The sequence below is a fragment of the Dermacentor variabilis genome, chromosome 3, assembly GCF_050947875.1.
Source record: "Dermacentor variabilis isolate Ectoservices chromosome 3, ASM5094787v1, whole genome shotgun sequence".
In the NCBI taxonomy this organism is placed as follows: Eukaryota; Metazoa; Arthropoda; class Arachnida; order Ixodida; family Ixodidae; genus Dermacentor; species Dermacentor variabilis.
Genome location: NC_134570.1, coordinates 74279302 through 74307264, shown reverse-complemented (window position 1 = coordinate 74307264; position 27963 = coordinate 74279302). Strand labels below are relative to the sequence as shown.

General features: G+C 46.5%; 1 protein-coding gene across 12 annotated transcripts in view; it reads right to left on the bottom strand.

Annotated features, from left to right (window-relative positions):
• The window catches only part of LOC142575875 (beta-1,4-N-acetylgalactosaminyltransferase bre-4-like), a 132445-nt gene that overhangs the window by 47391 nt on the left and 57091 nt on the right, over nucleotides 1–27963 (bottom strand). For 2 of the 12 annotated variants that reach the window (XM_075685617.1, XM_075685623.1), the window contains exon 4: nucleotides 5567–5730. The exons of the other annotated variants lie outside the window; for them this stretch is intronic. The gene's annotated coding sequence lies outside the window, so the exon portion shown is untranslated. The remainder of the gene's footprint in view (nucleotides 1–5566; nucleotides 5731–27963) is intronic. 12 annotated transcript variants of the gene reach the window in all.

Here is a 27963-nt window from a genome sequence, read left to right as displayed (position 1 = left end):
CACCTTATCTAATCCATGTCGCGGATATATGGTTCCGAGGATCTGCCAGAGTCGTCGCGAGCTGTCACTCGAGGAAATAATGAAGCAAAAGGAAAAGTTAAACGCAACTGGCGGTTTCTCCGGCCACAACTCGTTACACGAGCATGCAGACCAACCGACTATGAAGCGAATCCCTTTCCTGGCGCTGGATCAGTCTAAACAAAGAAGGTTGAACTAACGAAGCAACAGGGATGCGCGTGATCGTTGAATAGATGGTGACATAAAAATTGTGTTGGGCATTATAAATAAAATAAGATTTTATAATTAAAACAATCAACTACGCCTTGCCTGCTGCAATAGATGGTGACAACTGAATTCATTTTGAGTTAATCGCGTGGGCGCCGAATCGATGACGATACTGGCCTTCACCTCCCAGGAGATGCCAATTACTACCGCCACCCAAAAAGAATGAAAAAATTGACAACTATTCCAATCCGTGAAGATGGAATGGCAGCGAAAGCTGACGACAGTCAAAGCTCTCAAACGAAAAGCAAATTGTTTCACATCCGCTGCGGGTCGGCCTGAAGATAGTGCAATATCGGGCCGACCCGCGGCCGAGGTGAAGCAGGCGTTAAGAACCCTGCATACGTGGGCCAATCCCGAAAGTGGTGCAATGCCGGGCCGACCCACGGTGGAGGTGAAACAGGCGTTAACTCGTCATACGTCGCGATCCTGAAGATATTGCAATACCGGGCCCACCTGCGGCGGGGGGGAAGCAGGCGTTAAGCGCTCCCCACGCGTGGGTCCATCCCGAAGGTAGTGCAATGCCGGGCCGACCCGCGGTGGAGATGAAGCAGGAATTAAGAACTCCTCATACGTAGGCCGATCCCGAATCTATTCCAATACCGAGCCCACCCGTGGCGGGGGTGAAGCAGGCGTTAAGCACTCCCCATATCTGTGCCCGTCCCGAAGATTCCGAAGGGCGCGTTATAAGTTCCCGAGTCCACAGGGGTATGTGCCATTTATCTTGGACCCTTTTTGCACTATCACCAGGATCGGCCCCCCCACATCATGATTTTTTCTGTTAATGGACGCCGAAAAAAACTACGGAAGTTAGTCATACACTGCTTTCCCTGTAAAATGCAGCAAAATGTTGGCCGCCGAGTAGATTGATTTGTCGATACCTTAGGAATGTGTGAGGAGTGGTGCCTTGATTGGATATGGGGGGGATATGTCGGTTAATATCAGGGGGGGGGCGGCCCCCCCCCCCCCCTTGGGTACGTGCCTGGAACCAATCCACCCTTCATGCCTGCGTATTTGGGAACTCCATTCGATTATACATATACAGAGGTTCGTGTGCATAAAAAACCTGGGGCACATCGATATATTGCATGCCGCAACTGTAGAGAGCACTGTTTCTGGGCTTTTGACGCTACAGCGTGCCGGTTTTGGCGAACACATGTAAAACAAGCATTCAAACCCTCGAAAGTCTGCAAGGCCAAGCTCTACAGACATGTCTTGGGCTACCACAGTGTGCTTCAAATCGCGCAACAATCATTATTACTAGAGACTACTTGGTTCCAATATAATAACGATTGACAGCCTTAGAGCACACATTCGACATCTGTGTCGCGTACCATGTCATTATATTGCTGTTTTGCTGGACAAAGACCTCAAGCCACGTTTTCCAAACTTGTTGCGACACATCAAGGCTACCTTCCGTCTGGCTTTACACCGGAAGCAATACCGCTGTTACCCCTCTGGTACCTACGATAGCCACAAGTACGTGTCACGATTCCAGGAATCGCCAAGACCCGTCATTCAACAGTGGATCTACGTCAGTTTGCACTATCACTACTGAACAAGGCATATGAACAAAGAATGCACATTTATACCGATGGATCTGCCTGAGCGACCAGCCCCACAGTTGCTGTTATCATCCCGCCCTTACAAGTCAAAAATACGTTCGAAGGGTCCCATATACCGACCTCTACGGCAGCAGAATTTTCCGCTCTATGTGCCGCTGTTAATTACATGGCGCAAGCCAAACCTCGAAAGTAGGTCGTTTTTTGTGACTCCAAGGCAGCCCTTCAGAGTCTGCAGTCAGCCTTACGACGCAAGACTCACAAAAAACTGGTGTTTTGAGAGCAGAGAGGTTCTCCATCAAGCCCTCATGAACGCACATGACATCACCTTCCTATGGCTTCCGGGGACCTATGGTATCGCCGGAAATGACCTTTCTGATGATGCCGCCCAGTCAGCCCCTAAAAAAACCCTGGCGCTTCTTATACCCTTATCAAGGACAGATGCTACGAGGAGTCTTCGTTTACTTGCTCAAACCAAGTTTGTGGAACACTCTGATTTTCTCCAACTGCCGTGTCCACCGGTTGGACCCTACACTGAAGCTGCAGATTCCATAGAACTTCTCCCGCTTTGATGCAACTTTAGTGTGCCGCCTCTACTTAGGGGTCGCTTTTACGAAAGCTTAATCATTCCTTATGGGAATGTCCGACGCGCCGATCTGTGACTCGTGCAACTGTGAAGAGACGATCGAACACGTGTTGTGGTTTTGTAATCTCTATGACCGCGATTAGATAACTGACCATTTTCGGTGACTAAGATTCTCGGACCATGGCCCCACGGGACGCAGGCTTACAAAGCGACGCGGGCACTGCTACGTTTCATGAGAGCGATTGGCTTCAATGACCGCTTATAGGCATGAAGTTATAGACACCCACACGTATTCACACCGATAGTACTTTTTCGCTCCCTCTCCTTTCTTTCCTTCCTTGAAACCTCTTCCCCTGCGTAAGGTAGCAAACCGGACGTGCGTCTGCCTGACCTCCCCACCTTTCTTGCCTTCCTTCCTTTTCCTCCTCCCCCATTTGATGGGTCGTGAACACCACCTACCAACTGAATCACTTGCGATGAAGTAAGAAAAATTCCGTCACGCTGATGCGAGAGCACTTCCTTTCCAATTGCTTTTGATGAACGCCGCAACCATAGTTTGTTCATAGTGGCAACGACTCTAGCTGTTACTACTAAATATCGCTAGCGAAGCATGCCCAGTTGAAAATAAATATTTATTCAATATCTGTTAATATTTTAGAGCTTTTGAAAGTTTTGTGAGCTTCTAGAGTTCGGCGGGCCATTGGCTTGATAATCAATCAAGTATCTTTCCTCATGTACTGGAGAAATTATCATTGTGAGAACGTCAACATTTAGTCCGCTTGCATGAATGCTTAATACATTCTTTTAAAACAGTCTGCGCCTGCCTTGCCGTGGTTGCTCAGTGGCTTTAGTGTTGGGCTGCTGAGCACGAGGTCGCGGAATCAAGTCCCAGCCCCGCCGGCCACCTTTCGATGCGGCCGAAATGCAAAAAATAGCCGTGTATTTAGATTTAGGTATACATTTAAGAACCCCAGGTGGTCAAAATTAATCCGAAGTCCCTCACTACGGCGCGCCTCACAATAGGAACGTAGTGTTGGCATGTAAAGCCAATAATTTAATTCTTAGTTTAGCTTCGCCTTGATGGGCATTTTCTCGAACCTCTAAGGAACACTGCATTCTCGTACAATAAACGTTTACCAGCGCACATGTAAGCGAGCCAAACATAATACTCGCAGTTAAGTTTCGTTTTGGCACGTGACAGGATAATTCAACATTTTAGACATAAGATCACCATGGTAATATTGTCCTTAAATATATCTAAACGCTCAGTATATGTCAGCAGTTTCCTTTTTCTGGTCCAATTATCTTGATTTTAAATTTCAATAGCAGCGCCATCGGCTGGGCTGGTTGAGGAAACTTGCCACATAAAAGGTAGGATTTCTAAAAAGGAACATAGATATCTGTTTTACCCACATTCGCAATGAGCAAAAGACGTGTTAAAGCCGTCTTGGACCAGCCAAAATGTACTAAAACGTCTACAAGTGTTCAAGACGGCTACAAACGTCTTTTTGTGTACGTGCAAAGGACGTCCTGCGAAGGATGCCTAAAAGACGTCTTGTTGAGCTTTCTTCAGCTGACATCTTGTTGAGTTGGCTAGAAATAGTTTTGTAGAAGAATCTAGAAGATATCTGTGCTAATAGTTATCCAGATATAAGTATAAAATAGACATTTAGGCACGTGTCTCTGCTTTACACGGTTGTTAGATATATAGCGCCCGAAATGGTCACACAGCCTTCACTTAAATAACACATACATACACTGACTTCGGTCTGTCATTTTACCTTCCTGAAAGGTGTGCATCACCGTTTACCATACATGTGTCGTTGCGCTGTATTTCCAGTCGTGGCGTCTATACGTATTTCAAGAAGTGAAAACATGAAGCAAACGCAAAAAAGCAGCGCTATAGGCTGAACTGAGCCTACATAGTAGAGTGTTGGTGTAGGCCAGTTGGTTATTCATGATTTTGGGAAGTTACCGCAAGAAAACACGGGACTTGAAGGAAGAGACAACACTAAGCGGTACTGACAATTGATGATTTAATGAAACGAGCGCCAAGCTCATATATATCAGACACACGTGTGCACCCGAAAAGCAACATAAAAACCAATAAAAACACCGAGCGACCTTAAACAAGGGTGCGATACAAAAACTGAGATAAACGCTGACAGACTGAGGCACCGAACACATGTGCATCACATAGAAATAAACAAAAGTTCCTTCTAAGAAATCGCAACTGACGGCGAGCTAACGCAATCACCATCCTTAAAGCGTCGCATGGCCACTGCCTTTACAACCTCCCTTTCCAGCTGGCCATTTTTTCTGCCGGTAATCACAGTCTTTGAAAGCAAAGGCGAGCAAAAGGATAGAAAGTGGGGCGAGTTGGTACGGTAACATGATCTTGTATTGTAGCGAGAAGTGACAAAGGCAGAGACTACAAGCAGACAGGACGAGCGCTAACTCTCAACTAAATCTTTTATTGAAAATATCAACACATATATAGTAGATTGCAAATACCACAGCATATGAACACGACAAGGTCTAAAGACATCAGTTACACATATGAAGAGGTAGGGAAGCCATAAAGCAAACAACAAAGAGACATTACGTTAGATTTAACACACGTGCTAAGATAACATTGAAATTCGCATTCTAACACAGACAATGATGCGTGGCTAACGCAAATCTCTCCTAATCTTTTAATGTGAAATGCCTCGCTTATTTCCCGTGTGGTTTGTCATTTAAGTCTGGAAAGAATCTTCGTGTCTTCAAACACTGGTTTACAACCGCAATTGAAACAATGCGGCGCTAGATTTGAAGCACTATGGTAGTTAAGTGATTGTTTGTGTTCTTTTAGTGGGATATTAATACACCTGCCGCTGATGACTGATGTCTTTAGACCTTGTCATGTTCATATACTGCGGTCTTTGCAATCACCTATATATATGTTGATAGCTTCAATAAAAGGTTTAGTTGAGAGTTAGCGCTCGTTCTATCTGCTTCTTGTCTCTGTATGTGTCACTTCGCGCTACAATTCAAGAAAAAGGAGCCCAAGAAACTACGGCAATGCACAGCCATGTTCGACCGTCCAGCAGCCCCTAGGGAACGTGCATGCTCACGCACGCGAATGTTAACGTACCTCCTGGTTTGTCCAGTGTAGTATCTCCCTAATTTTAGTGGAAGTTTATATATGACACGTGTCTTTCAAGGTACATACGAATTTGTATGCTTGATTTCACAGGAGGTCAAGCCCGTGCTTCCTCCTTTCCACGATGCTGCACAACTTCGAAACTTTACAAGGTGCTTAAAGGAAAACATCAACCCCATATTTACCAGAAATCTTTTTGAAGATTATGGGAAACCTTATGTATGCAGACAAGAGCTGTAAAATTCTTCCTACTAGCCCGTTCGTTAGAAATTAATGTATCTTTATCCTTTATCTGATGCCTGAGAAGCAATAATTCGGCAACAAAAAGCAAAAGAAAGCTCGGAAAACCCGCCTTTTCCTGACGTCCCACTTGAAGTTCAAAACCAGAAAGGTGTTTGTGGTGACATGATTTCAAAAGCGCTTCTCTAAAACATGATGAGGCTATATCCCACTTTATAAGCTTTGGATGAGATGAATCGAAGGGCAGCAATGCTTCTTTGAACCTGTGCTCCAAGGCACAGGAAACCGTAGTTGCTTGGGCTGCTCTCGTTTGTTTTCAAATACTGAGATTATCGGCAGAAAAAATGGCCAGCTGGAAAGAGAGATTGTAGAGGCAGTGGCCATGCGACGCTTTTAGCATGGTCATTGCGGTTTCGCAGAACGAATTTTTGTTTCTTTCCATGCGATACACACGTGTTCGGCGCCTCAGTCTGTCAGCGTTTATCTCAGTTTTTGTATCACACTCGTGTTTAAGGTCGCTCTGTGTTTTTATTAGTTTTTACGTTGCTTTTTGGGTGCCCACGTGGGTCTGATCTATATATACTTGGCGATGGTTTCATTAAATCATCAGTTGTCACTGCCGCTTCACGTTGTCCCTTGCTTCAAGCCCCGTATTTTCTTGCGGTAACTTCCCTAAGTCATGAGCCCACATACAAAACATAACGCCTTTAACCACGTTAACAAAAAAAAAAAAACAGGAAACCCTAAAAATAAATCCAAGGGTATTACGTGCCAGAACCACGCTCAAGTTTTGAGGCATGCCGTAGGTGGAGGCTCCCTGGGGTCGTTAACGTGCTCCTGAATCTAAGTACGCGAACGTTCTTGAATAACGGTGCTATCGTACCTACCACCTCGAGATCAGCAGCTCGATGCCGTAGCCACTAAGCTATCACGGCGGGCAACCGAAACCTTGTGCCAACGCTGAGCGGCAGCCCAAATTGAGTGTGCGCGATAGTTTCGGATAGATGGACAGGTGAGTCTAATGATATATTTTTGTCGCAGAAGATCGCGTGCAGTTATTTGGGTTTCTACCTGGCCGCCTTTCCAAGCAGGCTGTCACAATCGGCGTTTTTCTCACGGTCCCGGTCCGACCTACACACTAGCGCGTTATTTGACAGTTTTCCACTTCTACCTAAATCCGCACATTAAGCTGCATCAAAATTGCGTTGTCAGGTGTTCACTCAAGTAGTAAATAACTGTAGTATAGCAAGTCGATTAATTTCTAATTACGATTTTCACCGTCGTGTACTCTCAAGCCTTCAGACTGAATGGTTTATTCTATCGTTCTTTAAAATGAAATACCATTATATACCTTCAAAAGCTGCAGCTAAAATGGGGGCTATAAATATTCATGTGCGCTTTGGGGGAGAGCAGCCTATCATTCATTTCATCTGGATGTGTTGTTGATCTAAACTGGATCACTTAAATGCGCAAATTTGCTATAGACATAAGTATGCTGTTCATGTCAGTTTACCAGAATGTTTACAAGTATTTCGCAAAAATCACATTCGCTAATTAGTGGTATCTTTCAGAGCCGCGTATGCTCAACGTATTTTGTCCGCATTAGATGTGGCACATTAGATGTGCCGCATATACTCAAGGCGCTTCGTACACATTAAATGGCAGTTTTCCACCATAACAATATTCTGACATCGTTTTTCTTGATTGCTATGTCTCAGAATTGTAAACTGGATAATTTGCAGTTTTCGAGACTTCTATTCTAAAGACAGTGAGCGCATAAAATGAATCTACCGGTGCACCGTTCAAGAATATTACCGCGTCGAATGCAATTCCCCCTCGTTCTCACGCTAATTCGCACGCATGCTGTTACGGAAACGTGTTGCAGCTCGTAGGGCACTGGTTGCGTGTGACAAACATGTTTTATTTTGACTGTACTACGAATTTGGTCGAACTGCAGTCACGCTTAGAATGAAATGACTGCTGGTCGGTTGCATTCTAGGGAACACGATCGGGACATGGCACTTTGCGCATAATTTTCTTTGGCGCTACCCGTTTGCTGCACTAATTGTGGTTAGCCTACTATAAGTCGCATCGGCGTTCGTACAGCAAGTCATGAACTTAAACCTGCTAAATCTTGCGGGCTCAAGATAACGATACTTCAGGCGAACTCGTAATTGAAGTTAATGAAAATCGAGGGTTTCACGCGTCAGAATTACAGTACGAATATGAGGTACGCTTTAGTGGGTGACGTTTTGACCACCTGGGGTTCTCTAACGTGCACCTAATGCAAAACACTCGGGCGTTTTTGCATTTCAGCCTCTAATCATGATATTAGCCTTCTTGCACAAAGAATTCGTTATCGCCGAGAGAATCTGCATTTCAGACAGTATCTCGGGGTCTTGCTATCCAGGCTGCAGAAAAGGCCGAATCGCCACGATGACAACATTCCGTCGGCATACGCAAGATTACTAGGGTGGATATTTATCTGTTATTGTTTGGAATCTAGGGGTCTGTGCAAGTCAGTGGGAGTTCTTGTCAGTCATATAGAATAAAATCACTTAATAACGAAGTTGAAGTGGGAGCCCTTCATTGCATTATATGCACAATGACGCGCAAAAATTTTAACTTGCATATAGGAAGACGGTCTTGTGACCGGCAGAACCGCTATGTGGCCACGTGCTCGCTGAAATTTTAATCAAAGAGCAAAAACAAGAAAAATGAAATAAAAAAAATACGGCGTCCTCAGAACGCCACCTTTTAGCACCTCATACGATTGCGTTTACGATGGCTGGATTCTGTATCTTTTGTTTCCGCTTTCAGTTGGCTCGTCTCTAGCATCGCGAATCCGGCGAGATCGCGAAGAGGTTCAATAGCGCTACATACAATCCTGCGGCAACAAGCCAAGCCAGTGCCTGAATTATTCCGCTTTGGTTTCAAGATCCGCCGTGTTTAAGAATAACTTGGCCCTTCTGTGAACTGTTACAACAGTGAGAAATTCGGGCATCTGCATCAGCCTGACCATCGGCAGAGGCGCCTGCAGGAATAGACTTTGGAAGGACATTTCCCCTCCCGGCAGAAGTCAAGCAATACCAAGCAAGCATGCATAACTGGATTCGCCTGGGCGTCGTATTATGCACATCTTATAGGCGTGCGCAGAGCACCAACTATGGACTGAAACGTGTCTGAGACTCTCAAACATCTGTTCTGTGACTGCCCTGTCTACGCGTCACAGCGGCAGATGTTGGATTTCGTGCTATCAGACAATGGAAGGCAAACGTTGTGTGAAAGTGCTATTTTGTCTGCAATGTGTGACCGCAAAGTAGGAACAACAGCTACAAAAGTTGCTTTAGACTATTTGAACAGCATGTGGTCTAGTGTCAACGCTTTGAGGAAAGCACTGTACTACGTGGTTATTGTATACATGCACCCTTCGTCTTCATCATCTTTCATTACTCTATTTTCTCCACTTTGCTTTTCTTCCTGTACAGAGTAGCAGGCCAAAGCATACAGGCTCAGTCCGACTTAGCTGATGAAGGAATTTTAGGCATTCAAGTTTGGCAAGCTCTGCAAGAGGAGCGAGACCAAGTAGGGGAAGAGAGACGGTGAAAATTACTTGTCATATCTCCTACAAACAAAACGCACTGCCATTTTTTTTGCATTGATTCAACTTTTTTCACGTCACAGTGTGTGTATGGATTTTATACAACGCAGCCATATTCGAGAATGGGGCGAATTATGGTTTTATATGTTAGAAGTTTAGTTTCTTGAGGGTTAAGACGTAGAGTACGATGCAAGTAACGTAGTCTTTTAAGGGCCTTGTTACAGGGGACATAGATGTGTTTCGACCATCACAAATTGTGTCTTAGTAGGATAGCTAGATGTTTGAATTTGAAGACCCTATTTTAAGTAATATTGTTAAAGGCATAGGTAAAGAAGGAACGGCATGAGCGTCGTGTAAAGGACATGAATACAGTTTTGGAGAAGTTGTTATTCATTTTCAATGCTTTGGACCAGTTATGGAAGTAAGCAATATAATTGTTAAGGACAACATGATCAGTAGGAGATTTCATTGCATGATATAAAACGCAATCATCTGCAAAAAGGCGTATTTTAACTGAGGTCTGAAGGGCGAAATGAATATTATAAAGTAGTAATAAAAGAGGACCCAGCACTGAGCCTTGGGGAACGCCCGATGAAACAGGTATCAAGGCTGAGTTAGTAGAGTTGAAACATACATATTGCGAACGCTGGGAAAGAAAGTCCGATATCCAGCCAACGAAAGATGCATTTTTTAGTATAGCGAACAGCTTGTGCAGGCACGTACCCAAGGGAGGGCCCGGGGGGGGGGCGCCCCCCCCCCCCCCCCGAAATGAAGACGCATACCCCTCCCCGCCCACGCCACCACTTCTGGCACACAGTGCTAAAGCGCCGCCAAATCAATGTTGAGACTTGACAGCTATTCGGCGGTCAACATTTTGTTGCCTTTTTCACTCCTTTTGGATGGCTGTAGTTATCGGCGTCTCGTGGGATGTGAAGGACAGTTTCCTCATCAATTCGGTGCCCACGCGATTAACTCGAGATGCATTAAGTTGTCACCGTCTATTCAACGGTCACACGCATCGTTCTTGCTTCGTTAGTTCAACCTTCTTCGTCTAGACTGATCCAGGGACCAGGAAAGAGATTCAGTTCATGGTCAGCTGGTCTGTACGCAGGTGGAACGAGTTGCGGCCAGAGAAAATGCCAACTGCGTTTAACTTTTCTTTTTGTTTTATTAGTTCCTCAAGTGACGGCTCGCCGCGACGCTGACAGCTTCTCGGAGCCATATACCCGTGATATGGGTTAGATAAGGTGGAAAATAAAATAATGCGAGACAGTGCCCATCATAAAACCGTGCAATAACCCTTAAACTCATAGGCAATATGACTGTCATCCGTTAGGTCGTCTGGTTTTTGCCTCACTGCACAGCACCTTTCGTGCAAAATTGGCAATTGGAAAGAAGAGTCTCAAGGAGTTGAGAAATTAAGCGATCTGCTAAGGGAGAGGGCCGAGACAACAGCCAAACAGGAAGAAAAAGCGAAAATTAACAAATTCAGCCTTAATTTATGAAAATATTTATGGATCAACATATCTTTATTTAAAAAAGGAAACAGAGAAAACGCCGCCGGAAGTGGAGGACAATTCCGTGTGTTCTGAATGACGCTTCTACAGTTATCATTAGAGCCGCCTAACGTAGCCACTTCTCTGCTGCGCTTATATAGGTGTTTTTCTAACCTTCTGCAGTGGGCACAGTACGTCTACAATCGCAGCTTCCTGCGCCATGCGTGGTTGGACGCGATTGCCGGCCAGACATCGTTACGTAGCTTCCCAAATAACAATACGAGTCGGTTGTGGCACTTGTTAGAGCAGTAAACGAGAGATCCAAAAGAACTGTGACTGTTTCGCAAATATATATTTGCGTAATTATTCCAGAGCTAATTCAAACAACGCTTCTATAGTCGGATACAACTTAAGTCTCCCATGAAGCCCCGCCTACGCCCTCATAACCGCCAGCCACTGTTCCTCCACGAGGATGCAAATAATTCGTACTTCAAATGTTTTTCTGTTACCCAAAGAAGGCGGTAACTACAAAAATAAAATTATTAGCCAGTAATTTTATACCTTTTCCCCCGCCTATTATAGTGGAATGGAGAACGCCTAATTCTTTATTGAACTGAAATAAAGTGCTTGCTTCGCTGCAACTATGCACTATATTGTCAAATTTCACTTCAGTTGGCAGTGAAGTTTCATGAGTAAAACGGGTGTAGCAGTGAAATGAACTGCACCGCAGGCTTTTGAAGGCTCCATACATTTTGTCCATGTCTGTTCTACACCTCACTGCTTCTGCCGATGTAAAGATTCTTCAAGAACAGCCGACGCTCCGGAGGTATCAAATACGACGCCATATTGAAAAGGCCGTATGACGACGATTTTGGTTGCTTCTGTGATTGGAAGACGGAATAACCTAACTCCGCGCTGTCCGTGTTCCTTTGTTGCCAACTGCTGTGTTTTTTAAGTTCTATTCTAGGAAAGTAATCTTTATTTTACACGTTTTCTTCTTTACTTGTTCGTGGCAGTGTTCTTTCTGCGCTTCTTTCCAGCACGAGTCCATTTGACGGGGTTCTTTGTTTGCCAAGTAAAGGAGAGGTGTATCGCACAGGCGTATGTGTAAAATACACCTTATTTCATGTCTCTTTTGTGGGTTTACGCATTTTTATGGCGAATGGTGGGCGTTAATCACATTTGTATTAGTAAATGTACCCCCCTCATCTGCATAGAAAAGTTACCTTGGGTTGCCCCCCCCCCTCCCCCCCCCCCCCGCGAAAAAGAATCCTGGGTACGTGCCTGAGCTTGTGCATAAGTTTAGGGTGTGGGACAATGTCAGAGGCCTCTGAAAAGTCTAAAAATAGCGTCAATCTGGTAACCTATGTCTAAAGAGCTGCTGATTTCATGAAAGAATTCTATCAATTGTGTTATAGTGCTAGGCCCACGTCTAAAACCATGCTGGAAAGTACATAAAATTTTGTTAGTTTCAAGAAATTTGATATGTTTAATGGTAATGTGTTCCAGTAATTTACATGAGTGTGCTGTTGAGGAGACTGACCTATAGTTAGGTAACAATTGCACGTTACCTGACTTAAATAAGGGCAGAATTGAAGCAAGTTTCCACCAGGGAGGGAAAGTGGTGGTTAAGAGAGATTTTCTAAAGATAATTCTTAGATATCTGCTGCACAAAAGAGAGTATCGAACGACAAAAACAATCGGGATACCGTCAGGACCACACGACTTCTTGGTGTCTAAGTTTAGGAATAAGTTATGTACACCCTCAGGAGACAGTGATATATCGTCAATTGGAGGGTGTGGTTCCGAATAAAAAACAGCGGTTACAGAGTTATGAGTCATTAAGACAGAGTGAAAGCAGGCGTTTTAATGAAGAAGCTATTGTCTGCGGATCAGAAACTGCAACATTGTTAATTAATAATGTATCTCAGGATGACACAGGGGGCAGGATAGGTTTCCAAAATTTTCGGGGATTAGCCGTCATTAATTTCGGCAAGGTTACCTTGGAATAAAATTATTTTGCAGCAACTATGTTAGAATAGAGTTCCTTCTTAGCGCTGTGGAATTACATGGGCTTTGTTGAGTCACCAGAGCGTTTCGAACGACGTAATCTGGCCACACGACGTGATAAATGCAAAAGGTCCATAGTCATCCAAGGAATTTCGGTGTTAGTTTTTATTCTTTTGAAAGGAATAAAAAGAGTGATACGCTTACTGACAAGATTTTCGAAGAAACTTGTCAAGGTATTAATGGCACTTATCAGTTCGAACTCATGAAAAGAATCGCATAGGGCGTCTGTTATTGCCAAATCATCAGCGTTGTTAAAGTCAGGCAACGTGCGGTAGATGTAGCGGGATTTAGGGACAATGCCCGAAACTCAAATGAACACAGCATTGTGGTCAGGGATTCCATCAATAACAACGCATTCGTAACCGGCATTAAAAAGAGATGCAGTAAGAAAAACAAGATCAAGGATTGAAGTTTGCCGAGGGAAATCCTGAACGATCTGGTGCAGGTCCCAGGACACTGAAATGTGGACCAACTCCCGGCCGATAGCTACGTCGTGATAAAGTTTCGTTCGTTCTCTGTTGTCCTCGCTTATCAGTTGGAACTTGAAGCTTCTCGGACGATGATCGGCAGTTGTTGATGAAACGCAGGCAGGAAACGATGAGATCAGGTGTACAAGAAATATTGATAGGTAAACTTTTCTATATACATGGAAGGTAAAACAAATACATTACAAACTTGAACAATTGAGAAACAAAGTCTCACTCTTCGACTGTCTCAATGACTGTTAGAGCCCAGACTCGTTTTAACGTACATAGTACGGAGGCTCACTGATCTATCAGCAATCCTGATTTCAGCCAAGTCTAACGTACATGGTACGGCGCCTCACTGATCTATCAGTAATCCTGATTTCAGCCAAGTCTGAGGGACAGCATGTCGTCCCAATTTTTATAGCCCAAATATACAAAAAAAGGAGGTAGGGCCGTTGGCCCGTCCCACAGGTTCAGTTGCCAATCAGAGTCAACCATTTGTTAAGCCACAACCCACAGGGATGGGCTTACTCTTAAAAATAAACATATCGGAAAACAAAGCTCTTTTTCTTCTTCCCTAAAACTCCGTTGCCCTCTCATTTCTCCGTAGTTAGTGACGGGCTCAGCAAAACAAGCCCGGCCCGAACAAGTTATCGCCACGCCGCCTCAAATCCCAAGGGCGTCTCTAGGCCGCAAATGTCTCGGAAGCAGGGGCATCGACACCACGTAGTACAGCTGTACTCAAAGTTTGTCCGCGTGAGAGACTGATGGCCCTCCTTGTCCTCCAAACTTATTGTCTACAAGACAAAGTTCTCCGAGTGCGTGTTTACAAGACGCCGCCGTCCGAATGCACTCTTCACGTGTGCACCGCATCCCTACAGCGTGCACTGTAAGCTGGCGTTCGACACCACACCGGCAGTCGCACCCAACAACAAGGCTGGCGATTGCGTTCCGGACGCGTAGAAGAATAGATCCCTGCTCCGTATATGCGGCACGGGGTCAAGGTTGCTAAGCCCTTCTTAACCTCGGCGGCGCCTCCAATTGGTCAGGTACTCGGGAGCCAGACCCATAATACCGTGTACAGCGGTCCCTTTCAAGGCTGGTCTGTGTGGACTCGTGTTACCGTCGGCGGACTGCCAACACCGTGCGCACAATACCGACTTCCCGGAATCGGCACTCGCCCTCCTGGCGCCTGCCGCGACGCGTGACCCAACACCGCGCGGTCCCTGTGACCCCACATAACACAGAAACGGTTGCCCCGCTGACATGGGGGGGGGGGGCAGTGAACCCCCTCTCTATACACAAAGCACGTGGCCGATTCGTGACAATTAAGAACACGAATAATCAGAGCGACCTTACAGTCGTGTTCGCTTACTTTCATAGAAAACCAATCAACACCAGGAGCACTAAAATAGCTCACGCAGATAATGTTGGATGAAGAAGTATTATAACTATGCAAAAAGACACATAGATTGCGTAAATGCTTAATATTAGAACAAGGCCACCGGTTCTTATACTTTATGCATTGACGTTTCATTTCAGCTGGCTTGTAAGTGACTTCACGAACATTTTCAAAGGAGCAACGCAACCATGCAGACATCATTGTAACTCGGCAAAAAAACAGAACGCGCAGACGTAATGTGAGCGAAGGAAACATACGTACGAACGTTAGCCGAAAAAACAGCCGGAGCCCTGCGGCCAACCTCTGTCGTGGTGAAATTGTATTAATGCGACCGGCGCACGACGGCTGCGCCGTATCACAGTGACCTTTTTATAGCAGACGCAGCGAACGCTACACAGATGGTGACTTGATCATAAGCGTTCACCAGACCTTTCTGCGCCAGTGCGACGCAACGACAACTGCTGTCTAAGGGAAATCAATTACGGCTTCACTTTAATCTGCACAAAATAATTTTGATATGGGAAAAATAAGCTGTCTTGACGTACCTTCAACGACTTTTCTCATATTATTATAATTATAGTCGATCATTCTCCATAAATGTATATATATGAAGGCAGACACGTGGTTAAAGGGTATGTATGTATGACGTAATAGTTCTTCGGAAACTCACAAGGCGGAGAGAAGAAATCAATAAAGGAAAAATGATACATCCAGACAATCGTAGCACTTGCCACAAAGGAAACGCATATGGATTTCTCGAAAGAAAAGCCTCGCAGTTGAAAAATTACGAGGCCTTTCTTTCGAGGAACCCGTATGGGTTTCCTTTGTAGCAATTGCTACGATTCGGTGAATGTCTCATTCTTCATTTATTGATTTCTTCGCTCCGCCCTGAGGGTTTCCGCAGAACTATTACGTCAAGCTCCTGCCTTTGCTTCCAGTTATTGATAAGTTCGACTCCACCCTGCCATCTGCTAGCCGCCTGGTTAGCTCAGATGACAGAGCGGCTGCCCCGGGAAGGCGGTAGTCCCGGGTACGAGTGCCACACCAGGACGAATTTTTCTTCAACTGCAAGGCGTTTCTTTCGACGAACCGTATGTGTTTCCTTTATAGCAGTCGCTCCCATTGGGTGGATGTCTCATTTTTCCTTTATTAACGTAGGTATGCTTACAAAATGATCCAGCGCAAAGCTAAGTGGTCGATGCCTACTCTAGACAAGAGTGTCGTCGTACTCGACACTGCTCTGGATATCTTTCAATATGGTTGCAAGGTACCGTAACATGATCCCCGACTGCCGAAACAACATTGTGGTGCATGCTTTGGTGTGGCCGAGCAGTAAAGTAGAAGGCGGGACACGCGAACAACGTCTGTAGGCGACGAAGTGGAAGACTTGGACGAAGACTTGAGCGGGCTAATCTAGTGAGTGACGGCTGAACACTTTACTCGTTCGGCTACCGGAACGGCACCACGACCGCTGTCTATTCGTTGACTAGTAGCTTGGTCAGCTAGACCGTTCTCGCAGCCTGCATTCTCACAGTTCAATCTGCTGATCAGCGTGACATTGCTTTATGCCAGCGCATCGCAGAAATCTTCTCCCAGGAGCCTTCCTTCTCCTACTCTGGACACGAGCGTCGCTCCTGTCCGAGCATACGAGCCTTCGCATCGCTCCAGAAGAAAGACCCGAATTCCAAGTTATTCGACAAGGACAAGTCCTCAGACAAAGCTCTGCTCGTCTGGTGCATTATCCTAACATTATGGCCAACTTCAGTTTATTCGAATGAACGTACTGTAAGTTTCTGCGCTTTTGTCACGGAACTGGCAGGGCACCCAGCTAGCCCTAACCGCTGGGAGAGTAGGCCTACCGTCAACTACGCCAAAGAACCGCACTCCTGCAGCAGCAATGGTCCCAAAATTCGACACCGACGTTGATGAATGGACCACCCGAGTATCAAAACATTCCCAAGGTACGCAGCATGGGGCAACGTTCAATTTGCGTCCGCCAACTGCCCTTTCCCTACCTCAATGGAACCACGAACGCCTCACAACGCGCTAAACGCCTCAGCGGCTACAGGAGCTAAACATCGCAAACGCTCGCGCTGCTACAGTAAATCACAAAAAAGAAAACAACTTGGCTACAATAACCAGTGGTGACCCCTCGTCCCCAGAAAAGCTCCAGCGCTTTAGCGAAACCACTCTTAATGGCAAAATTTGCCCTGTCCACATCTATATCGCATCGCGTCACAAATCATGTAGAGGTGTGATTCACAACGTAGAGCTGAACACGCCAACCGAAGAATTGATGCGAGAACTCCAAGCCTCATCTTATTAAATAATTGCGGCTCGTATGATGGGTAAAACAGCCACTGCAATTATAACTTTCAAGGGCTCGCATGAGCCTCACCAGGTCATCTTCGGCGGAGGTGCATACCGCTGCGTCCCTCATCGACCCAAGGCGCAATTTTACTCAACACGCTTTTGCCGTGAGCCACCGATCAGACGTTTAAACTGTCGCGAGAATTGAAAGCAAAGGTGCAGAACATTAGGAAAATCTGTAATCCTGTAAAGGACCATGACTACAAACCAGGCTGCCCTAATTGTGACAAGGACCACAAGGCCGATGACCCAACTTGTGAAGTGCGACGAGCAGCTGATAAAGAGGTCAGAGAGGCGGCCTACCTGAAGCGTTTGCAACAACAAAAGGACGACAAGCAAACGAAAACAGTCACCTTCCCAAGCCGAAGCCCAAACCCAAAACGCAACTTCGACAACAGATTGAAAAACAGAAATAGCTCCAGAAGCCATTAACAGTACACGGGCCGCAGCTGATCCAGGGGCTGCAGCCGATCCATGGGCCGCACCCGATCTAGGGGCCGCGGCCACTTCGGGGCCAGAGCCAGTCTGGCAGCGATGGCCAGCCCTGCAGCTGCGCTCAGTCCGGGGACCGCTGCCGGCCCTGAGGTCGCAGCCATTCTCCGGATTACAATCATTCTCGAAGGCAATTAGAAGAGCAACGCGCAAACCAGCGAAACGTAAGTCAGTCACCCTGCACCTCCCTTTCCCTCTAAATGCATCTAAATTTCAAACAAGAGATCGAAAAGTAGGCAAGTATTGTAAGAACGCTCTACTCCAAACTCGCAGACTTACAAACGTCAACACTAGCTTCACAATCACTAGAGCCTACCGAAGAGATGGGCACGCAAGCAGACGCCCACGCACTTGAAGCGACGCCATTAGGTGATACAATGCAACCCTTAGTACTAGTAGTAGAACCAGCGTCATTGCAACTGGCGATGGAAAAGGCAAGATATCATACCCCAGCCTTACAAAACCTTGAAGCAGAATTTCAGCAACTAAAGGACGAAATGAAAGAAACGCAACCCAATCTAGAGGCCAAGATAGCTGAACAGGTTGCTGCTCAAATTGAAGCGGCGCAAAAACATATACTCAACAAATAATGAGCCAAATGCGCTCCCTGTTCAACGAGCTACTCAGTAACCAGGTAGAGGCAATGGTCACCACACAAGTGCAGGCTGCGATGGCCGCATTACCGCGCCAGGAAGAGTGCGGTCCACCCAAAGCACATCGATCTACCAGCGTAACGCGACCCACTCCTTACCCTACAGCGGGCGCTCTGAAAAATTATCAGTAGAACAATGGCGACTAATCTGGTGGTGGCAGTGGAACTGCAGAGGGATTTCTCGAAAATGGGACCTTCTTACGCAGTACCTTGCCACTCAATATCGTCGACCAGACATTCTCCTACTCCAGGAAACTAACCAAACACCCCATCTTGCAAGCTATACGGCGTACCCACCATAATTCGACAATGACCATTCTGATTCGTAAAGATATAGCGGTCAATGTTGTCCAAAGCACGGAGCAGAGCCTCACTGTACGCATCCTCTCAACTGAAATAGACAAGATCAAGGCACAGCCCCACTTATTCATCACGAACGTTTATAGCCCGCCAAAACAGAAAGTAGACTTCTTTTTAATGCGAGGGTAAATGCCTCAATGCCTACAGGCTTATGGGATGGGGGCGTATAAGGATGATTAAATGAATGAAAAAAGACTTGCTGATCTAATGAAGTCCAAGAGGAATCAATAATGTGGTCTCTGCGTCCAAGCATTGTAATCACTTGGATAATGCGGCGAAAGTCCCGCTGCTACGAGGGGCCGGAGCCTCGTTGGTTTCAATGCAGGGCAAACCCACAGCAGGTGGTGGATGTCGGCTCCAGCATTTCGCGACTTGCAGAGTGGACACCAAGGGCGAGGATGTAATGGGCGAAAGTGCGGCCGCTTTCGACCCACGGCAGGAGTGAGGCCAACCCCGACCCGGATCCTCCGAAGCGCAACCTCCTCTGCACGGGTAAGACCGCGGGGGAGGTTTACCGCACACGGAGGTATGTGAGCACGTGTGCGGCGCCCGAGGTGCTCCTTTCTTGTTAAAAGGAGGGTGGCATCATCTAGATGAAAGAGCTGAGGCAGTGACGATGGAGAGGTCGCTAGACGGGTCACAGAATCCGCACGGCTTTGAAAGCTTAGAAGGTCGCGTGGGATCCACTCGATAGATATTGGCTGAGGGATGCGTGCCACCAGAAGATGGATCTGTTGACAAATTTCAGGGCTGCGACTGACGCGTCGCAGAAGCCGCGTCGCCTGGAGGGCATCACTGCGGATGACGATGCAGGCCATGGGGACCATGGGAAAGGCGGCCGTAGAGCACAACACTTCTCGAACAGCAAGGAGCTCAGCACAAAAGGAGGAAGGAGGCTCTTGGTTTTGAAACCAGGTAGTCTTATTAAGGGCAGGTGCGCAAGGGCAATAAATTGTAGTGATCGTATTACAATCCTGAATGCTTGCATCAACCTAAAGCATGATGCAGCCACGCGGCAGGTGGGCATCTTGAGCTATAAATCGGTCACGAGGCGGCACTGCCGCTTGAGTTGATGTCGGGCGACGTATATCAGTTGACTTGTTATCGCTCAGCTGTACAAAACGCCAGGGAGGAAAAACTTGCGATGGTGGTGGTAGAAGGGAGTACGAGAAAGCGTAAGCCCCGAGAGCACAAGTTGCGTGTGAAAGGTTGGCCTTAAGCCTGCGAGCATCACGTCGCTGCTGCACCAGCTCATCTAGTGTGTTCAGCTGTGTATTTTTTTTTTGGAGAGCCATGATCGGGGTGATGCGTGGAAGTCAAGTGATCACCCTCATTCCCTCGAGATTAACAGCCTCAAGGCGATCGCGTGCTTTTTATCGCTGGAGAGCCAAGCAGTTCCGGTTCCCGACTCATGGACCGTCAGACGCAGAATTTTTAAACTTGAACATTGTTGTAGGAGTGTTCCTGATAGATGAAGACGAATGGGTGTTGCAGAGAGTTTGCGCCGGCCCCAGCGATTGGCGACTGACATGTAAGCAGATTTGCTGACGGAAAGCCTAAGGCCGACCGAAGAAGCGTAAGTCAACGTCATACCTAAAGCTGATTGAAGGGCAGCGGCTTGAGTCTGTAGGTCATGATGAGTGTTCCAAACCGTGATGTCATTATCATCAGCATACAACAAGAACCTTATGTCGGGTACATCGTGTAAGTTCCGTGCAAGCGGGATGAAAGCAATATTGAATAATTTGGGTGACAATACCGATCCCTGGGGTACGCCGCGAATAGGGACAATTGAGCCCACGGCGTCACCACTGAGGCGAATTGCAAAATGTCGTTCTTCGAGGAAAGATTTCACGAAATTTCGTACTCTAAGGGGAAAAAGCAGCATCTCAATTGAAGCCAAGATGGCAAAATGATTGATCTTAACACCCGCCTTTTAGACGTCCATAGCGAGGACAGTACGGACACTGTAGCTATAAGTTGACAATAAAACTGAGGATGCCAAGACAGCCAGCCCACCTTCAGTACCTATGGATGGACTGAAGCCAATTTGAGCAGGGTTGTAGCAACCGTGGTGCTCTAGCCACCACGACAGTCATGTGAGAAAGCAGACTTCTTCAAGGAGTTGCGAATGCGCGACCAACGAAGTATTGTGATCATCTAGTAGCAGGCGACTTCAAAGCGCCACACATTTCTTGGGCATAAACAAAAAACTCCTCCAAATGATCCGCACTGCTACACCATATGCTACAGGCCAAGCTAACTCTCCTTAACGAGACCGACTCCCCAAAGCGGCACAGGAACTCCGCAGAAGAGAAACCACGCCCGATATGGCCTTCATTAAAGGACGAGTGTCAGCGCACTGGGCTAACACGCACGATACCTTAACGAGTGACTACACTGTTGTACAGATATTTCTGCAAATCAAAGGATTCCCAAAGCGCCCCCCCCCCCCAGCGCAAGCATCGCCTCACGAATTGGAATGAGTTCCGCAAGACACATGTAGGAGACTTCCAAAACATGCACCTGAAAGATTGGGTAGACATGGTCCGGCAACGAATCCAGACAAACACGAAGGAGATAATAGAAAAGTAGGAGCAACCAAGCATGGATAAACATCATCTTCATCTCTGGGAGGCACGACATGCCCTCATCAAGAGATGGAAAAGAAATAAGGTCAGTCGCAAACTACGCTCATGCATCAACACGCTCAACGAACAGATCGCCCACTACACTGAACATCTCGCTCGTGAGCAGTGGTACGATACGTGCAATAAGCTCAAAGATACACTGAATATGAGCTCCACGTGGAATCTCATCTGATCACTTAATCACCCAACCCAGACAAGGACGGAAACATCCCATTAGCTGCGGAAGCTTCTGTAAACGTTGGAGCATACCGATGAACTATTCAACGAGCTTAGAACAACAAACATTGCAGATCCAGCACAACCACAGTATGTAGACTACAAAAGCGCAGAGCCAGAAAATGAGGGTCTCATCAGCCCATTCACATTAGCGGAATGGCAGTGTGCCTTAGCAGAAGCAAAGCCGTATAAAGCGCCAGGACCAGACGAACTTACGACAACACTACTCCGCAACCTTAAAAAAGCCGATCCTGCATTTTTCAGCATAATAATAATGTATGGGACATGGCTTACCAGAAGAATGGAAGACAGCCAGCAACATTTTCATTCCGAGGTCTGGCAAGCTCCAAGCCATAGCAAATCTGCGTCCAATATCGCTAACTTCATACATCGGTAAGCTGATGGAGCGTATCATGCTTCTTAGTCTCGTTGAGAAATCCCAACACCTACCCCATAATTTGATTGGATACAGACATCACTTATCTACTCAAGACCGTCTGCTGCAGCTACATGAAGAAATCACGGCGGAAACAAGCAGCACCCAGCTTAAAAATTTCTTGCCATCGACCTCAAGAAAGCTTTAGACTATGTTAACCACGATGCTATGCTGTTAGACCTCGAAGCTACTGGCTGCGGAACCAAGCTTTATAGTTATATCAGCAACTTCTTACGGAGTCGCACGTACACGCTATGAGTAGGTCACATCACCTCACAACAGTATCCCCAACCGCAGAGAGGTATCCCGCAGGGCTCAGTGATCTCGCCCACACTCTTTAACCTTGCCATGTGCGTAGTCCGTAGAGCACTACGAGACATCCCCGACATCATATATGCGATCTACGCAAATACTATTGCCATCTAGATCAACACGGGTTCGACAGGATACATCGAATAAACTCTATAACAGGCTATGAACAGCGCGCATGAGGCTGCTCAAACTATTCGCTTTACATGTGCGCCGGAAAAATCTGAGTTGCTACTGGTTCATCCCAAAAGATGGCAACCGCCCACCTTACAAATTGTAAACGAAGGCGTGACGATTTCCCAACCAAAATGTATTAAGATACTCGGTTTCCATATCCAGAAAGATGGAGGTCCCGCTGCGATGGTGCAGCACCTGCTCAGGCAAGGAGAACAGGTGCTGCACATGATGCGTAGGGTCTCCAACCGAGTCAACAGAGTGAAGGAGGCGGATATGCTGCAACTACAAAACGCACTAGTTATGTCGCGCCTGCGCTATCACCTGCCCTACACCAATCTCCGTCAGCAAGATATCAATCGCCTTGATGTGCTCATCCGGAAGGCGACAAAGCTGACCATCGGCATTCTTTTTAGTGCCAGCACTAAGCTACTCCTTGACATCGGTTGCGATAACATGGTGGCGGAACTAGTCAGTATTCATCGTCGTCGCCAATAACTGCGTTTGCAGCACACATGTCAAGGCACGCACATCCTCCATAGCAGCGGTCATCATCCAGAAGATGCGCCTCTTGTGGGCACGCGCCCACTAACTCCGATGCAACGCGAACTCCTAACCATAGCTCCACTACCATGCCACATGAATCCACAACGAGGCAAGGAGAGGCGACGCCAGCGAGTTGCCTACTTCAATACGTACACGGCAAGACTCCCTGACGACATCTACTTCTACGCTGATGCTGGCGTTGGTGCAAAGGGTTCCGCTATAGCAGTCCTGAATAACAACCTCCAAACTGTACATACTGAGGTACTCCCAGAGACAGATCCGACCTTCGCGGAGCTGACAGCCATCACAATCGCGTGTAAAGTTATAAACACATGCCCCCCCCCCGTAACTCAGCCTAATTAAGAATCATATTTACCGACTCTATGGCGGCTTGCAGGAAATTGTTTCACAACAATCTCCCGGCCCACTTTTTGACACTTATTCAACAGCACCTTCAGGGCCCTTTAGATAACAACTGGATACCTGGTCATGACGAGCTGCCGGGAAATGAAAGGGCTAATCAGCTCGCCCGCGAGGCTTTGAACAAGGCACCCTGCATTCCGCGACCAGCCCAGACGAAAAGACAGTCTCCCTGGCATCTGCGGCCTCATCAAGACGCAAGTTACCCAAGCTGAGCAAAGCGCTCTCCCGTGTATAGGGTGTACTGATTCGTCAGGCGCTGACTGAACCACTCGCTACGCCAGCACGAATGCACCTCCTCCGTGGCCTCTTACCTGAAGATTCCCCACCCTACCCATACTGTGGCGAACGCTCGAACACATTCCATATCCTCTGGTCCTGTGGACCACCCCCACCTCCCCTGCCTGCCCCTACAAATCTTTCCCTTAAACCCCATGCCGGGTGGCTGACAGAAGCAACCAGCGCCGATGACCAACGCTACCTTGCGGCGTTTATCAGTGTTGCACTAAAGAATGCCGCAAGCGAGGCTCTGGACTGAGGGCCTTTACAGCACACCACCCAACATAAAAATAAACTTTTCTCTCTCTTTCGTGGGTGACGTCTGTTACGAGACGCTATACACGAAGGGTCGTGAGTACCAGGAGAGCAAGTTTGCAGATGACCAACGGCACGGAATAGGAGTTCATAGAATAACAAAGACACGCGAGGTGAAAGCAACGCGCGGTGATAGAAGTGATGACGCTGCCTCTGTTGAGGCTGCGTCATGTTGGGGGGGGGGGGGAGCAACAACGCAGGTGAGGCAGTACAACAAGGCTGTGCGTTGTCGTGTGATAAACGAGTCAATAAAGAAGCTTTCTTTGTGAAGGTAGGGCTGGCTATGCGAATAGATGAAAGCTGATTTAAGGTGAAAGCTTTGCGTTTTTTTAAGTGACACTTAAGACACATGACGCATTCTAGTAGGCCATAGAGCCGAATTCCTTTATGGATTTGTCACCAATACAATTTAGGATCACATCATGTAGAATAGAGCAATACAAATCCTTCAGAGGAAGCTTTAGCTCGGGTGGCGTAAAAAAAAACAAGTAAAATGAGAATTCGTTTTTATCGGCAACCACTGCACCAAATCTGGCGAGGTTTATCGTATTGAAAAGAAAAACATAAAATCTACTGATTGTTTGCTTCAAATTTTTCATTTAGGTCGTCAATTTGTTATTAAAACTTGGGAAAAATTAAACATTTTCCGAGAACTAAAGTATGAGGTTTAGAACTCTAACTTAGAAATGAAAAATGTTATCACAATTTTGGGAATTGCATCTCATAGTACATCTAAAGCGGACAGAACTCATGTGATACATGTGAATTTCGAAAAAATTTAGTAATATGAAAATACAGCTTTTGCATAACCCTTGTACACAACGTAACAAATTCACTTAAGACATAAGATGACATATTGAATTTGTCCGCTTTCAATAATCTATTAGATTATTGAAAGCGGACAATGAAAGCGGTGCCGTTTACAGAACTGCGATATCCGTTCTTGATGCACCGATGAATTTCGGTGCACAACTGACACGTTGGAGGCAGTGACGGAGGCAGTGACGTGACGCGTGTAATCACGCACGCACCGGGCAGAACTTTAGCCAACCGTAACCATGGAGCCGCCATGGCGTCGGGGAAGCAGGCTTGTCTCGCACCCCGGAGGCGCGGTTTCGATTCGTACCCAGACTGAGATTTTCCTGATTGCTTTTCGAGGGCGCTGATTTCTTTTGTTTACAGAAACCTGCCTAACAAATTTGACGCCGATTCGAGCATTTTTTTACGTGGTTTTACTATTCGCGCCATCGGCCATTTTTGGTTTCATCTTTCGGTCACGCTGCCGACGACAGCGCCGGATTTTTGCTTAATGGAGCATATAATCCTTTCACATTACCGTTTTATTTTATTTTTAAATGTGTTGCTCTCTCACGTCAAAACTGAACTGCCCACCATATGTTTGGCTTGTTTACAGATGCCGTTGTAAACCTGTATTGTCGAGACTGCAGTGTTCATTAGATGGAGGTTCGAGAACATGTGCATCAAGGCGAAGCTGTGTTAAACGACTACATTGAAGGGACACTACACGCAAGTATTAAGTCAAGCTAAACTGATATATTAGTGTTAGAGAATCTCTAACGCGTCAATATTATCGCAAACAGAGCCTAATAATCTAGAAATTGAGGCAAATGCAGGACATGATTAGAGACTCCCCCGGGACATTCAAGTACGTACTTGCCCGATGTCGAAAGCCCTCCTCAGTTAAATTCTGACACTAGTACTCAACCACTCGTTGCACAAAATATCCTTGTATTGCATTATAAGACGAAATAAAATTCTACTTGTCCTGTTCTATTTCATGCTTAGAAAAATAAATCCTTCAAATTACCCCTGACAACGAAGAGGGTGGTCGAGTGGTTTCGTTTTCTCTTGACTCCGCGCCGCCCGCGTTTTTGCGTTTCTGTAGTTACCGCGTAGGGCTGCGCTGGTTTTGCTGGCTCGCAAAACTTGCAGAAAGTGCAAGTAGCAGAGAACTTCCATGTGATGTCGTGGGATGCCCGAACGGTCTACGCCACCTGTCCAATAAGCAGCTCCTGCGGCGAAACCGCCGCTGTGAGTTTGTCTGTCTTGGCTCGGTACCGCCGTCTGTCGGGTGCCGTTTTACTCACTGACGGCAGTGACGGGCGGTGATGGCGTGTGCAACGTCACCACTTTCCCGGTTGGGTGGTAGGAGATTTGAATTTCGAAAAATGTATTAGGAACCATCAGATGCAATTTTTCTCGTAAACTAAATCTTTTCTTGGCCCGAAACAAGCGTTGCGAGGTTCCTGGAATAGTATTTAAAGAGTCCACGTCGACTTAGTAGAAGCCTCTAGTGCCCTTTTAAGCATTCGTGGCTGAAGCAAGCATACTAAACGTTGACATCTTCACGATGATAATTTCTGTCGATATATATAAGGAAGGATTCTTCGCTCATTGTCAAACCAAGGGCACGCCGAACTCTAGCAGGTCACAAGACCTTTCAAGAGCACTGAAGTATTGAAAGAATTTGAATGAAGAATTATTAGCAGCTGGGCATGATTGATCATCGATATGTAGTTATAAATGCTACAGTCGCTGCCACTGTCAACTAACTGTAGTTGCGGCGTTCATGAAATGTAATTGCAAAGACAGCGGTCTTGCTTCAGCATGGCGGAATTTTTCTTACTTCGTGGCAAGTCATTCGGATGATAAGTGGTCGTAACGACCCAAATCATGGAGTTCTTAAATACACAAGCTTGAAGGGTGCATTGCTTCTAATAGAGAACGGTGTTGGCGTTACCTTGGAAATCAGCTCAAATGATCAATTCTGAAGTGCTAACTGCGAATGATGCTTCCTCGGGTTTTTATTAAAAACCCGAGTGCGGAACACTGGGAGAGTATGCTTTCCAGCGTAAGCTTGAACGGCCAAAAGCGCCTAGTAGAGCGAGCTCGCGGGTTGGCCATACTCAGTGGAGCCTTGGACTAGGGCACCAACCCTGTGATTGCAGACAGAAGAATCCATCAGAAGATGGAAGAGGCCGTCTGAAGCCGCGAAGATCTCTTTTCTAGAGCCGAATAAATGTTTGCCGATCCGATCCGATCCTTTTTATTCGCAGAGTTAGATCAAGTATACGACGTTACCTCGCCGAAAACCGCAAGAATTCTTCGTTGCCGCGTATAGTTGACTTCGCGAAATTGAGTAAACGCGGATTACAAAGCAAAGTTACTGCAAAGAGAACAATATAAGGACAGTTGAATTTTGAGCTCCCACTTCACTCTGTGATGTACAGAAAGAAGTGCAGCAGATCCAACGTGTTTGAATCTTTATACGGCGAAGCTTTGTTCCAGTACATATATAAAGAGTCGAAACACGAGTACACACACGCACGCACACAAGCGCGGGCGCACACAAATTATGCCAAGAGTTTTGTTAAGTGTTGTTGCTGACTACTAGAGAGTACGGCGGACGCCTTGAACGCATCATGGTTTCAGAGGCAGCATGTGCCCATGTACGTAGCGCAGTTTTAATAAAAAATATACGCAATATGTCTTCCTCATTACCATGCAACCACTCGTGCGCTAAAGGAAGATTTCTGGTTTTCTTACCGTGCCTGCCAGGCCGCAGGCACGGTTTTGAATAAGCTTTAGATTTGCGTTTGTACGCCCGCACTGACAAGCCTAGTTTCTTTCCGCTAGTTTCACTCAGGCTAGTTTCTTCCGCGCTGTCTGCATTCTCAGGCTTAGCGCGACGGCGTTCATTCAAACCATATCGCGGTAATATGTGGGCATCGCGGACCGCTGAGAGGGTCTCACTTATCTTTTGGAGTTATATAGTAGGGATCTGCTGGCATTTATATTTTGTGAGGTGCTCTTGGCTGTGCATGTTTATTCCCGACACAGATAGATCCGATGCCTTTTAAGTGGAAACATA